This window comes from Acomys minous (genome assembly GCF_964271855.1).
Source record: "Acomys minous genome assembly, chromosome: 18".
In the NCBI taxonomy this organism is placed as follows: Eukaryota; Metazoa; Chordata; class Mammalia; order Rodentia; family Muridae; genus Acomys; species Acomys minous.
In genome coordinates, this window is record NC_140501.1 from 8314641 (window position 1) to 8327270 (window position 12630).

General features: G+C 36.5%; 1 protein-coding gene and 1 long non-coding RNA gene across 6 annotated transcripts in view; both read right to left on the reverse strand.

Annotated features, from left to right (window-relative positions):
* Positions 1-12630, reverse strand: part of GPC5 (glypican 5) — a 1329555-nt gene that overhangs the window by 748626 nt on the left and 568299 nt on the right. The gene's annotated exons all lie outside the window — the stretch shown is intronic.
* LOC311589228 lies at positions 4602-10451 on the reverse strand. Its single transcript, XR_014776460.1, has 4 exons — positions 10359-10451; positions 8744-8806; positions 5677-5812; positions 4602-4898 (listed from the first exon to the last, which is right to left on the reverse strand). It is a non-coding gene; the product is annotated as an uncharacterized lncRNA (long non-coding RNA).

A 12630-nucleotide genomic window follows, 5' to 3' on the forward strand; every position in this document is an offset into this window, starting at 1 on the left:
TCTATTCAATGAAAAAAGAATAGCATCTTCAACAAATGGTGCTGGTCTAACTGGATTTCTACATGTAGAAAAATGCAATTGGACCCATACTTGGCACCATGCACAAAACTCAAGTCCAAATGGATTAAATACCTCAATATAAAACCAGAGACACTAAATCAGTTAGAAGAAAAAGTGGGGAAGAGCCTGGAACACATTGGCACAGGAGACAACTTCCTGAACAGAACACCAACAGCCCAGGCTAAGGTCAACAATTAATAAATGGGACCTCATGAGGCTGAGAAACTTCTGTAAGGCAGGAGACACTGTCAAAAGAACAAAGCGACAGCCTACAGACTGGGAAATAATCTTCACCAACCCAGCATCTGACAAAGGTCTAATATCCAAACTTTATAAAAAACTCAAGAAATTATATGTCACCAAACCAAATAACCCAATTGAGAAATGGGGCTCAGAATTAAACAGAGAATTCTCAACCAAGGAATATCAAATGGCTGAGACACACTTAAAGAAATGCTCAACATCTCTAGTCATCAGAGAAATGCAAATCAAAACAACTCTGAGATTCCATCTTACACCCATCAGAATGGCTAAAATCAAACATTCAAGTGACAACACATGCTGGCGAGGATGTGGAGAGAGAGGAACACTCCTTTATTGCTGATGGGAATGCAAACTAGTACAGCCACTTTGGAAATCTATCTGGTGCTATCTCAGGAAAATGGGAACAGGGCTTCCTCAAGACACAGCCATTCCACTCCTAGGAATATACCCAGAAGATGCTCCAGCACACAAAAAGAAAATTTGCTCAAATCTCTCATATCATGCCTATTCCTCTGTAGGCATGGTCCAGGAGCCCAGTGGACCATCTTTTTTGCTTATTTTCAGTTCAAAGAATATCAGAAAGAATGATTTAATAAAAACTTAAAGAAATTATCATTACCAATTCTTAGAGAGGTTAACAGTGCTTGCCACCAGCCCAGTGCTAAGGCAGAGCGAGATTCTCCCTTAATCTCGGAAAAAAAATTCTCAGTATTCAGTAAGATCAACGAAGATTACATGCAAAGACATGCCATATATTCTCTTTATATAGCACCACATTATAGCATATGGACATAAATTAGTATAGTGTATTTGTGCTTGTTTGTGTGTGTGTGTGTGTGTGTGTGTGTGTGTGTGTGTGTGTGTGTGTGTTAGCTGTGATGTGTAGTTTTATGTTAACTTGACCAAACCTAGGGACAGCTGAGAAGGAGGAATCTTAGCTGAATAAATGCTTTCAAGGGATTGGCCTGTAGGCAAGTTCATAGTTTCTTGCTTAATGTCAGAGGGCCCAGTTCACTGTGGACAGTTCCACTCCAGGGCTTGTGGGAACGGGTGCTAAGGCAGGAATGAACAAGCCATGGAGAGCGTCACCTTAAGCAGCACTCTCCCATGACCTCTGCATCAGGTTGCACTTCTAGGTTCCAGCCTTGAGTTTCTGCTCCAACTTCACTTGACGATCGGCTATAAGCTTTAAGTTGAAATAAACCCTTTTCTCTCCATGTCGTGTTTTTATCACAGCATTAGAAAGTTAACGAAGACATTAGCTAAATTATTAACAACACTAATGGTCTTTCTGCAATGACTGAATATTTTTGCTTAACCTTTGTGTATTCTATTATTATAAAGATTCTCTGTGCCTTCCATATTGAGTCATTTTAATAGAAAAAATAAAAACCTAGCTAGGAAGTTATGTCCATACAATAAGTGAGACTCTTATGCATGCTCCTTAAAGCTACATTAAGAAAGAAGTAGAATGCAATTAGATAGGGAACAGAGTTTAAAAGGGGAAGTGTTCTTACACAATCCAGATGGTTTTAAGAGAGAGAAAAAGTCAAATTTTCTAAAGCAACACAAAGAGAGTTGAAATAATTTTTAAAATATATGACAATATAAAACAAAGTGTGAACTCCCAGAACCACTGGCTTTCTATCCTGCAGACAGCGGCCTGAGCATCAGTTCCCATTAGGTGATAGTGATGTCAATGTGGGTGTACCTATAGAAACAAATGCACCCATCGTGAGTGGGTATTAATGGAGGGGAAGGCTGGGTGCATACGTGTTTGTGTGTGTGTTTGTGTGTGTGTATGCATGTGCATGCATGTTAGGTGAAACTCTGTTTCTGTGACTCAATTCATTTCTGAAAATAAAATTTCTTTAAATAATAATGATTATTAACTTAAAGCAGACAAATATCTTCAGCAAAGTTGATGGAATCGTCTTAGTGGAAGTATTCTGGACATTTAAAAAGAACCCAACTGAAGCAGAATTTTCCCTTCACCCCTCCTTACAATTTACAGTCAACAAAATCCCATCTGATTGCATTGCCATGTTTCCAATCTAAAGGGCTTATGACAGTAGTCCTCTGTGTTCATGACTAATGGTCCTGTAGAGACAGAGAAAGGAATGATATAACTATAATATTATCTTTTTTACTTATTTATTTATCCCAGTAAAATGAATTCTGATATTAAAATATTGTTAAGTGGTATAAATTCTCTTTATTCATTTCAAGTTTATTATTATTATTATTATTATTATTATTATTATTATTATTATTATATAAAAAGTAAAACTGTGTTATAAAAATAAAATCAATCATTATGATCCATTCTCAGTACTAGGTTTCCTTTGAGGTCATCAAAGCATCACAGATAACAAGGCATGTTGGGACTGTCTTTGCCCTAGCTGAAGACAGAACTGTGATTGCAGAGTTGCAGTCGGGTGCCTCGGTAATCAGAAAGGGACATCATGAAACCCCAGACTAGTCATTAGAGAAGGCTTGGCATCCTGAGCCAACAGGATGGGGAATGTACAGTGGGGACTGTTCTAGGAGATCACAATTGTACCTCTCTAAAGTACCATCCTGTGGGGAAAAGAGGATAAGAATTGTTTGCCATCAGGACTTTAAAAACCTGTGCTAAATGAACACGGCAGACATTTTTGCCTTTTCACTATGCTGGTGTCCCTTTCTGCAGAACGTTATACTAAAAACCACTTTGTTTTCAATATAGTCTCTCAAATTCATTATTGGAGAGTGAGAGTCTTGCATCCTACTGTATCAAAATCTGCAATCCATATTAAGCAAGCACACAGCTATTAGCTGACCATGATGAGATATGCATATCTACAGATAGAAATAGCCTTTGTGCTGTGGAGAAGTGTTAATATGGGCATTTAGAAACAGCTATGAAGAAAAAAAATGTAATCTATTTCTTAATCAAATACCAGAACATTAAAATGTATTAAACAGAGCTAATATTTACTTACTTGCTACTGAATAAGCAACAACCAAACTTTATGGCTTTAGCAACACTGTTTAATCTGCACATGATGCTGCAAGTTAGGTATGTGGACCAGACTCAGTTGCGTTGCTGACCTTATTCTATACAGCATCCCATGGGGCTCACGCACAGACTGCCAGGCAGCTATGTGTTTACAATGGCTGTGGTCCTTGCAAAGTCTCTTGCTACCATTCTTTTACCTCACATTGTTTGGCCATCTTGTGCTTCCTTTATGTGGTGCTCTCAAGAAATTTACATTTTTTACATGATAGACAGTTTCCAAGACAAAGTGGTCCAAGAAGGGAAAAGAGGGAAGTCACCAATTTCTTGACATGCAGACCACCATACATTGGTTTATTTGGACTTATTCAAATCTAGAGTGCTTCAGCATGTCCTTCACAAAGTCAAATCAAATTCCGGAGGAAAGATGTGAGGACCCTATATCTGGCCACAAGTGAAAAAATGTAGGAAGCCAACAGCAGCAGCAAAAGGCAGGGAAGGGGGTCTTTCCTAGACCCTCCAGAAAATGCACTATTTGATCTTAGTCCCAAAAGACCCACTTCAGACTTCTGACCTTCAGCTCTGAAGAATAAAATATTATAGTACCAAATTTGTAGTAAGTTTCTATAGGAGCTAAATAAAAACAAAAACAATTAAAATTTCAAAAAAGAATGTGCAATAATTTACCTTTAATGGCAGCTAGTATAAAATCAATAAATCATTTAGGAAAATTAAACTCAGAGTATAACAAGAGATTGGACTACTACTATTGACATTAATGGGCTAATAAACACTTATTGTTTAAGTAATAAAATTGATTGAAGATATGCTATATATTCTTGAGAAAAAGTGATATGATGGGACATATATCTACATTATAGTGATTTATCAATTTCTACAGCACATATGTGTGTGTGTGTGTGTGTGTGTGTGTGGCTTCTGAATACATATTGTCTGTTCTAAATAACTTAATTTAGCAATGTGCCTGAGGGAGGAAGAAGGGAAACTTGGTGTTTCACCTCAAACTTTGCTGTATTAAGAAATCAATGACTGAATTTCATTGGTTTACAAACCACAGAACTTAAAAACATGTATGTTTGACATCCCAAAGAAAATGTATTAGTTCAAAATATTTTCTCATCTAAAAAGGCAAAGTGTGTTTCCTGGAGTCCTCTCCACTTGCAACATGCAGGAAATTGAGTTCACATCTTGCATTTTATTAGCAACATTTAAATTATGACTTAAGAACTTTAAAACTTTAAGCATACAAGTCCTTTAATAATCAATTACCACATCCAATTAGTTCATAATCACTGAAAATATACAATTGGGACCAGGGCTCATTTCAAATCTCAAAATACACAGTCACTTAATTCAGAGCTCCATCTGCCCCTCTGTCTCTAGAGTCTCAAAAGCTGCCTTCAAATTGTCTTCTGAGTTTTCATAAAATCAAGGCACCAGCTTGGACTGTATCTTCACATGTCTTGTGTTGTACCAGGCCTCACACTGCGTCTGGCTTGACTTTCTCTTTTGAAATTTGCTAGCTGTTCTGTGTCAGAAAGGATGAAAGTGCTTCCTGGAAATCATACCGTTATTTAGAAGGCAGCAATGGAGAAATCGAAAACCTAGATCTTATATTTCTTATTCATAAAATTGTAATTGGCCTTTTTATGTCTGTGTTACTCTTGGGACAGAGAATTAACTTTATGTACATATATGGGAGATCCATAAAACCCAAGGCACTTCAAATCCCCATTCCCCAAAAAGAATTAGAAATAAAATCATAGCACATTTTCTTTTAATCTAGGGGAGTCTATATAGTTTAATGATACCTCTTGAGATATTTTCATTTATTGTAAATAACTGGCAAAAGATAAAAATAATAGTATAATCTTTGTAATAGCATTGTAAATAGAGAAAAACCATCAGAGAATTTATATTTCACCCTGGAACACAGTGAACTCCATGCAGATATCAAATGTTTATGTTCTACTCTGTCGTATGTCTGCATGTGCAGGCCTCGTAATGAAGTTTGCTGGGCTCGGAGTCGGCTTGCCCTTCACTCTGTAGGAGCCGACCTCTGTCGTAGATTGACTGATGTCTTGAGGACTTAATTTTACATATATGAATAGCCATTAAAAGTACAAACTAATATACTTATGCATAAAATACCCACACACTTGCTGATTCATAAAAAGTACCCTAAGTGATTGATGGTATTTCAGGCAGTCAAATAGAACGAACAATATTTTAGTTCATGAACAGTAAAGTGGTAGAGACAGAAATGGCCATGCAACATGAAATAAACATGATATACTGCTGGAAGAGGAGCCAACAGTGTATCTTCAACTTACCTTTATCACTATTTTTGTGTGTGCTTAATGAATAGGGTTTAGTTAGCACTTAATGATGGAACACACATGGTCAAATAGAAAGCAAACCATATGATTGTTACTAGGCTTTTCTTGCTCTCCTTTCCTTGGGCTAACCCTGAATTTAAAAATTCCAAAAAGCAATGAAGAATTATGACAGTGACACACAATGATACATTTTTACATATCTAAGTTCATATATGTGTAGTCTTTCTTACAAATGTTACCAAAATGATTTAACATCTCAAAAAGAAAAGAATGTAATAATAATAAGAAGAATGAGAATAATAAGAATAATAAATAACCCAAGTTTAAAAAGGGAAAGGAAGGAAAACAAACAAAATTTTTGCACAAAAGTGAATTGTCTGCCTGGAAATATTTCCTATTGAAAAAATGATTAATTTTGCAAAGAGAGGTATTCTAACATTCACCTACCTACCCTGATGGACAACATCACTCGTGTTGATTATACTAAGCACAATAGAGGTGAAGACCAGAGGCTGACCGCAGAGAGAAGTGACTGCCAACATCAGTAGGGGGAGAATGGATTTGTGCTTATCCTCTGTGAAGACAGACATTCCTAACTCCCAGCATAAACAAACGCAGTCCTATGTTGTGTCCACAGTAATGGGATTAAGTTTACTCAGCAGGCTTTTTTTTTCTTTTTTCAGTGCTTCTGAATAGATTCCCACAAGAATGCAGCTTTTCCTGTCTATAATTACAACAGAGAGAACCGTACAACTAGTATAGTGGTGACTTAAAAATTGAATACAGATTCAAGTTAGATTAAGAAGCCAGTGGTCCAATTCAAGGTGAAAAAGAAGCAGCAGCATGGTGTCTGGATAAACTTGATTTCCCCTTCTCTAAACCCCAAGCTCAGTAGCACATGTCTGGGGGAAGGGTAGCAGTTCGACCTTGCCACACTCCAAAAGCATCCTACGTAGTGCTCCTCCTCTGCAATATCTTCTCTCAGACACTACCATGTGAGCTTACCCATCCTGCGCTAACCTCGGACTTGGATCCAAGAGCAATCATCTAGAACCTTCTTCTGCTGAGGCTTGTTGTTGTGTAATTACTCCTAATAGACTTGAACCAAAGCCATCTGGTTTGACTTTTGTCCCATGATGATGTCCCTGATGATCTGAGGGAATATGTACTACTGATGCCATCAGATTCTAGAAGCATGGGCCAGTTCAATAGGTTGATGTAAATTCTACATGGGTCAGACACAGTATTCATTCTCCTTTAGGATTCCTAAAAGTGGACCTGGTATTGAACCCTCTGTGCTCTCTGACCTCAGGTCACTAAGCTTGGGGCTATGCAGACATTTCCCTCTCTTCAACGATTCCCAGCTGCAATCCCATTCCATATTTGACCAGTTTTCACAGATGTGCCTTATATTTGGGTTTGTAGACTATTCTCTTGTACTCAATGATTTTGTTAATTGTAAATGGGAAGGGAATTTTCTCTCATCTTAACTTGCATTTTATGATGATGATGATGATGATGATGATGATGATGATGATGATGATGATGATGATGTCAGGTGAGGCTGAAGGAGTCAGAATTCACTGTAACAATTTGTTTCACTTTATCAGCCTAAGCAGCTGAAGTTGCTGAGGCAAAAGGATTTGCCCGCCTCTACTTGGATAAGTCCTGCCACTGCTGCGGAGTGGTGCTGTAGCAGCGCTGTGCGCCTGGCACTGTGGGTCCCAGCCCAGCAACCTGCACCACCAGGGACCCAGTGCTCAGACAGACACAGAAATAGCTTCTGTTTCAGTAAGTTTCCTGGGAGCTTCACTGATACTGATGGTTGAGCAACACAGAAATAGGGTATAAAAACAATGACATTCTTAAAATCATTTCCCAAACCAGGCTCCTTATAAGATATATACCAAAAACTATATTGGATGATGAATAGGTTTTGTAAGCAAATGTATTTTATAAAAGTCTAAGTCATACCAACTCCCTTTCTTAGGATTACTGCGTTCAATTAAGTATTGTACTCTACGAGAATAAAAGACTCATTGAACATTTCTCCAATCTATTGGACCTTGGGGCTGTGTTTTCTTTGGGCAATATACTGGCATGACTTGGATAATAAACAGTAGATTGAAAAGTAATGCTTAAACTTTTACTGAAATGATTAATTCCTATTTCTGCAACTCTCCTTAAAATATCTGAGGAAAACATGTTTGAAGTTATATGTGCAAAAAAGTACTGTGTGAAGCAAAATTTTATTCTCTTAAAACTAATATGAAAAAATGGGAGCCGATGGCATGTTCTCTTCTACATCTCTGCCTCAGACCCATCGACTGCATCCTGCCTGTGGCCTGAGAACCTCAGACCCATGGACCACATCCTTTCTGTGGACTCAGCATCTCTAGCTAGGTTCAGATTTGAAATCACCAACAGCAATGGAGTGTTCGCTTTGCTCCCTATCCTCGCCAGCATGTACTGTTACTTGAGTTTTTGATCTTAGCCATTTTAATGGATGTAAAACGGAATGTAACAGTTGTTTTGATTGGCATTTCCCTGATGACTAAGGGTGTGGAACATTTCTTTAAGTGTTTCTCGGCCATTAGAGATTCCTCTGCTGGGAATTCTCAGTTTAGCTCTGTACCCCAGTTTTAATTGGGTTATTTGATTTGTTGGTGTCTAATTTCTTCAGTGCTTTATGTTTTTGGATATTAGCTAAAAATAAATATGTGTGCTGTCAGATAAGAGGAGAATAAAATCATCCTAACATGCACAAAATAAATGGTTTTGTTATATATTTTGTCTATATTATGACCAAAATATTGGACAATGTGATGATAAAACTGGGTCAAAAATCAAAATGGGCTACTTGATATCATACAGAAATCTACAATAAGCAGGGTTTAAACATGTTTATGAAACTGCTCATGGAACAAATTAATATGTGAAATTAACATCTTAAAATTTTGGTACCATAGTTTGTAACATATTATTGTAAGAATATAAAAGTTATCACACCAAACAGAAAATCTTCCAACTGAAGACTAACAGGTTTGTCTTCAAAACTTACAGCAAAGCATCATCCACCCACTAGATAGAATGTGAAAATGTTGATTTCTTTTCTTTAAAATTGCTAAAAGGAAGATAAGGAGAATGAGAGGACGGCAAAGATGAGTGAGAACAGAAGGAGAAATAATTGTCATTGCTCGTGCCACAATAAATGAGAAGGAAAGTATACAGAACTGGAGCCAGCCTAGAGAACAGTACTGTAGCCCTGAGTCCTACAGTGTGGAAACAATGGTGAGAGGAATTGGAGAAGGATGGGGAGATGAAGGAATGCATCCTCGCTCTGGTGCACCTTGGGTACCGGTGTGCTGGTATTGGTCTGTTTGCTATGGAAACATCTCTGAATTCATATCTGAGATAATTTAAGTAAATGACATAACCTATTTCTACAGAAAAGATGATCAGAGATCACCTAATTTGGGTGAAATTCAATAGCTAGTTTATATCAAAAGAGAGTCCCTAAATCACAGAAAAAGAAAAAAAAAAGAGAAAGAAAAAAGAAAATATATAAGGGGAAAAAGATCCCTTATTGGAAATAAAGGTAAAAGAAAATATTGCAACAATATCTACGGTATCACTGTGTGAACTTGTCTGAAAACTGAAAACTACTTGTACTAGTAAGTAAGAAGAAACAAATTTTGTAAAATCATTTAAATCATTGCATTCAACATAGAAAAATTGATCCATACATGCTTTTGAATATTACTCACTGTTTTATAAAAGTGATTTAATAACATTAAGTGTTATTAAAAATAAGAAATGGCATATGAGAACATTCATGGAATATTCATTTTTATTAAAAAGACAGCAGATTTCTTCCTGTTATACTTGTTTTGACACAGAGAAAAGTGTGTCTTCCATCATCTTTTCCAATAATATTATCTATAAATTTGTAGGATGTTATAATGTGATCTAGAAATATATGATTAATTAGCATAATAAACAACAAGTACTGTTCATAAAGATTAAAATATAAAAGTTCTTTTGTGGAAACATGAAACAAAGCAAAAGATTAATCTGTACAGATTCATGCTGCTTGATAACCTGCCTCTGTGTGAGAGCTTTTGTTTTCTGCCAGGGAAATAAACTCAGTTTTATCTTCATGACTGCGTAGAAAAGCAATATTATTTAGTATCTAACTGCAACTCAAAAATCAAAAGCAAATAATCATTCAAGCTAAGGACAAGATTGTAGAGGTTGCTTAGAGAACATAAAATCATATTAAAATCTCTCCTGAAACTGGAATAAATTGATGGATGTTTTTGAAGAAGACAGTGGTGAAAAGATTTTATACTAAAAAGGTATTTAAAGATTGGCTATCTACAGTAGTATATTGGCAAATGGGTATTATTTCACTTAACAAAATAAGTCTAATTTCTTCAAGTAATGAAACTTTAAATGAACATTTACAGTATGAGATAAATTTTATTTTCCTACTTCTTATACATGTATTAGAATTACAATCAGCCTCTACATCCGTTCTGCCAACATTCACATTTTATATATCCCCATGAAGCCTCCCTAATCATCCACATGTCCTGGGTCATTAGTATTACTGATAATACAATACTGAATTCTTACCAATATTACCAGTAATATTCTTATTAATTATACAATACCTTCTCCATCAATATTATTTCTACATCTTCCTCAGACTTTTCTGTTAAAGTCTTAAGTGCCACAAAAGTGATCTAAATAATTTTAGACATCTGAGAAAGTAATCAGTGACTCATAATGGTAGTGAGGATGACCTCACAATGAAGGTGGTTCTGAAGGTGTCACTGTGAAAAACTGTGCTCTTTCCCAAATCTTTGAGAAACCCCATAAAATATCTCCAGGAAACATTGCACGCATACACACACGCACACACATGTGTGCACACACAGGCACACACACACATGAACATACACATGTACACACATGCATGTGCGCACACACACACACACACACACACACACACACAGAGGATCATGTTTTGCTTCACTTCTTTCATCTATCTGCCACTTGATTCTCTGTTCTATAAACTCCCTGACAGTGAGCCCTGCAGTCTCTTTGAATTCGCCTTTTTCTTATAGAAAACAAACAGAGGACTCTGTAATGTGTGCAGATAAAAATATCATTTATCCAGCTACTCTGCTAGGGGTGTTTCTATATAAGCTGTATAAAAGAAATAGGAAAAGTTTTTTTGCAGTGAAGGATGAATTTGCTAGCATTGGATCTGTAAGGAAGATTCATTTTGACATACATTTCTGTATATATTTGAAATCATGAGGTAATAAGTTAAAGTGGTTTATGAGTCAAATAAATAAAGCAATGATACTGATCACAGTAAAAATCATTTACTTTTTAATTGGGAAAGCCAAAAGTTTTACTATTCTGGAAGGAGCAGAAATCTTCAAAGAAGATTTTCCTACATAAGACTTGCTTAGGATGATGCTGTGAATAAATGTATCAAGTCTTTGATGGATTCAGCAGATATGATCCTGAGCACTATCATATTTTGTTGGTGCATTTAATCATCTTACTAAATTTCAAACTATTGGAACATCCCAAATAATAATCCAGGTAGACAGTAGTCCATCACTCAACATTCATATTAACATCTTTTTAGCATACAAGGAATAGACAAAATAAACAGTTCTAGAAACTCCTGATGCTAATGTATTGGTTGCACTCTCAATTTCCTCAATGTTATTTTTTTGTAAAAAGACCCCTCTTCATCACTATGTCATCGGCAAGGTGAAAGACATCTTGTCATGGCAGAGCTGTCCAGATTCCTGGACACCTTCCACACTAGCTTCTGAGGCACCCCACAAGATGGCAGCTTTGGATTCTATTACTCACAGATTCTGTGTAGACATCTCCTAAGATTCTAGAGCCCATCTCTGTCCACTGTGATTGCATCCAGAAGCTCAGCTCTGGTTCTTCTGTGAGACAATATTTTAGCTTGAAAATACATTTAATATTAAGTAGAACAAAGTTTGTTCATCAAATGAAGTTTGTGTGTTTGTTTGGGTTTCATTTATTTTGAAACAGGGTTTCCATGTGTAGCCGTGGATGTCATAGAACTTATTCTGTAGATCAGATTAGCTTAAAACTCAGGGATCCATATGCCTCTATCTCCCAAGTGATAGGATTAAAGGAGTGAGTGTGCCACCATGCCCAGTGGAATGAAGTTTCTTATGTCTATAATAGATATTTCAGGAAAGAGGGTCAGATTACACATATTGATTTAACAAGGTTAGCAAATAGCATATAGAACAGAACTAAAATAAATACCTATGGAATCACGGGAAATCAGAGTCTACAGGATACAAACTAAATGCCAGTGCTGACATTGACTCTCTCTCTTGACAAATCAGGTCCTACATTAAAATATAAGGTGAGAATTATAAAAACAGCAGATTAAGTCAAATATTAAGCATATGCTTTTCAGGAAATGTAGCATTCAATAATTTGATTTACATGGCATAGCACTCAATTATTGCCTGGTGGCAAGAAAAAATATAGTGTCCACAGCTACTCAATCCCAAGATTTCTCAGCAATCCCACTTTCTTGTCCACTTTTCCTTTGTCCATTATTATACTACATATAACTTGTGGCAAGTTTTCTATAAATATATATTATTTAAAAATACCAAAGTGTGGTGTGTGTGTGTGTGTGTGTGTGTGTGTGTGTGTGTGTGTTTGCGAAGAAGGCAGATGGGCCCTTAGAATTGTAGTCACAGACAGTTTTAAGCCATCCAAGCTGGGTGCTGTGAATGAAACCCAGTGTTCTGCAGGAACAATATTCACTCTTAGCTGTTCAGCCTCCTCTTCAGGCCAGTATATATATTTTATTTAATAATCTGTATATTTTCCTTTCCTGACCCCCACCCTCTTATCCCCCCT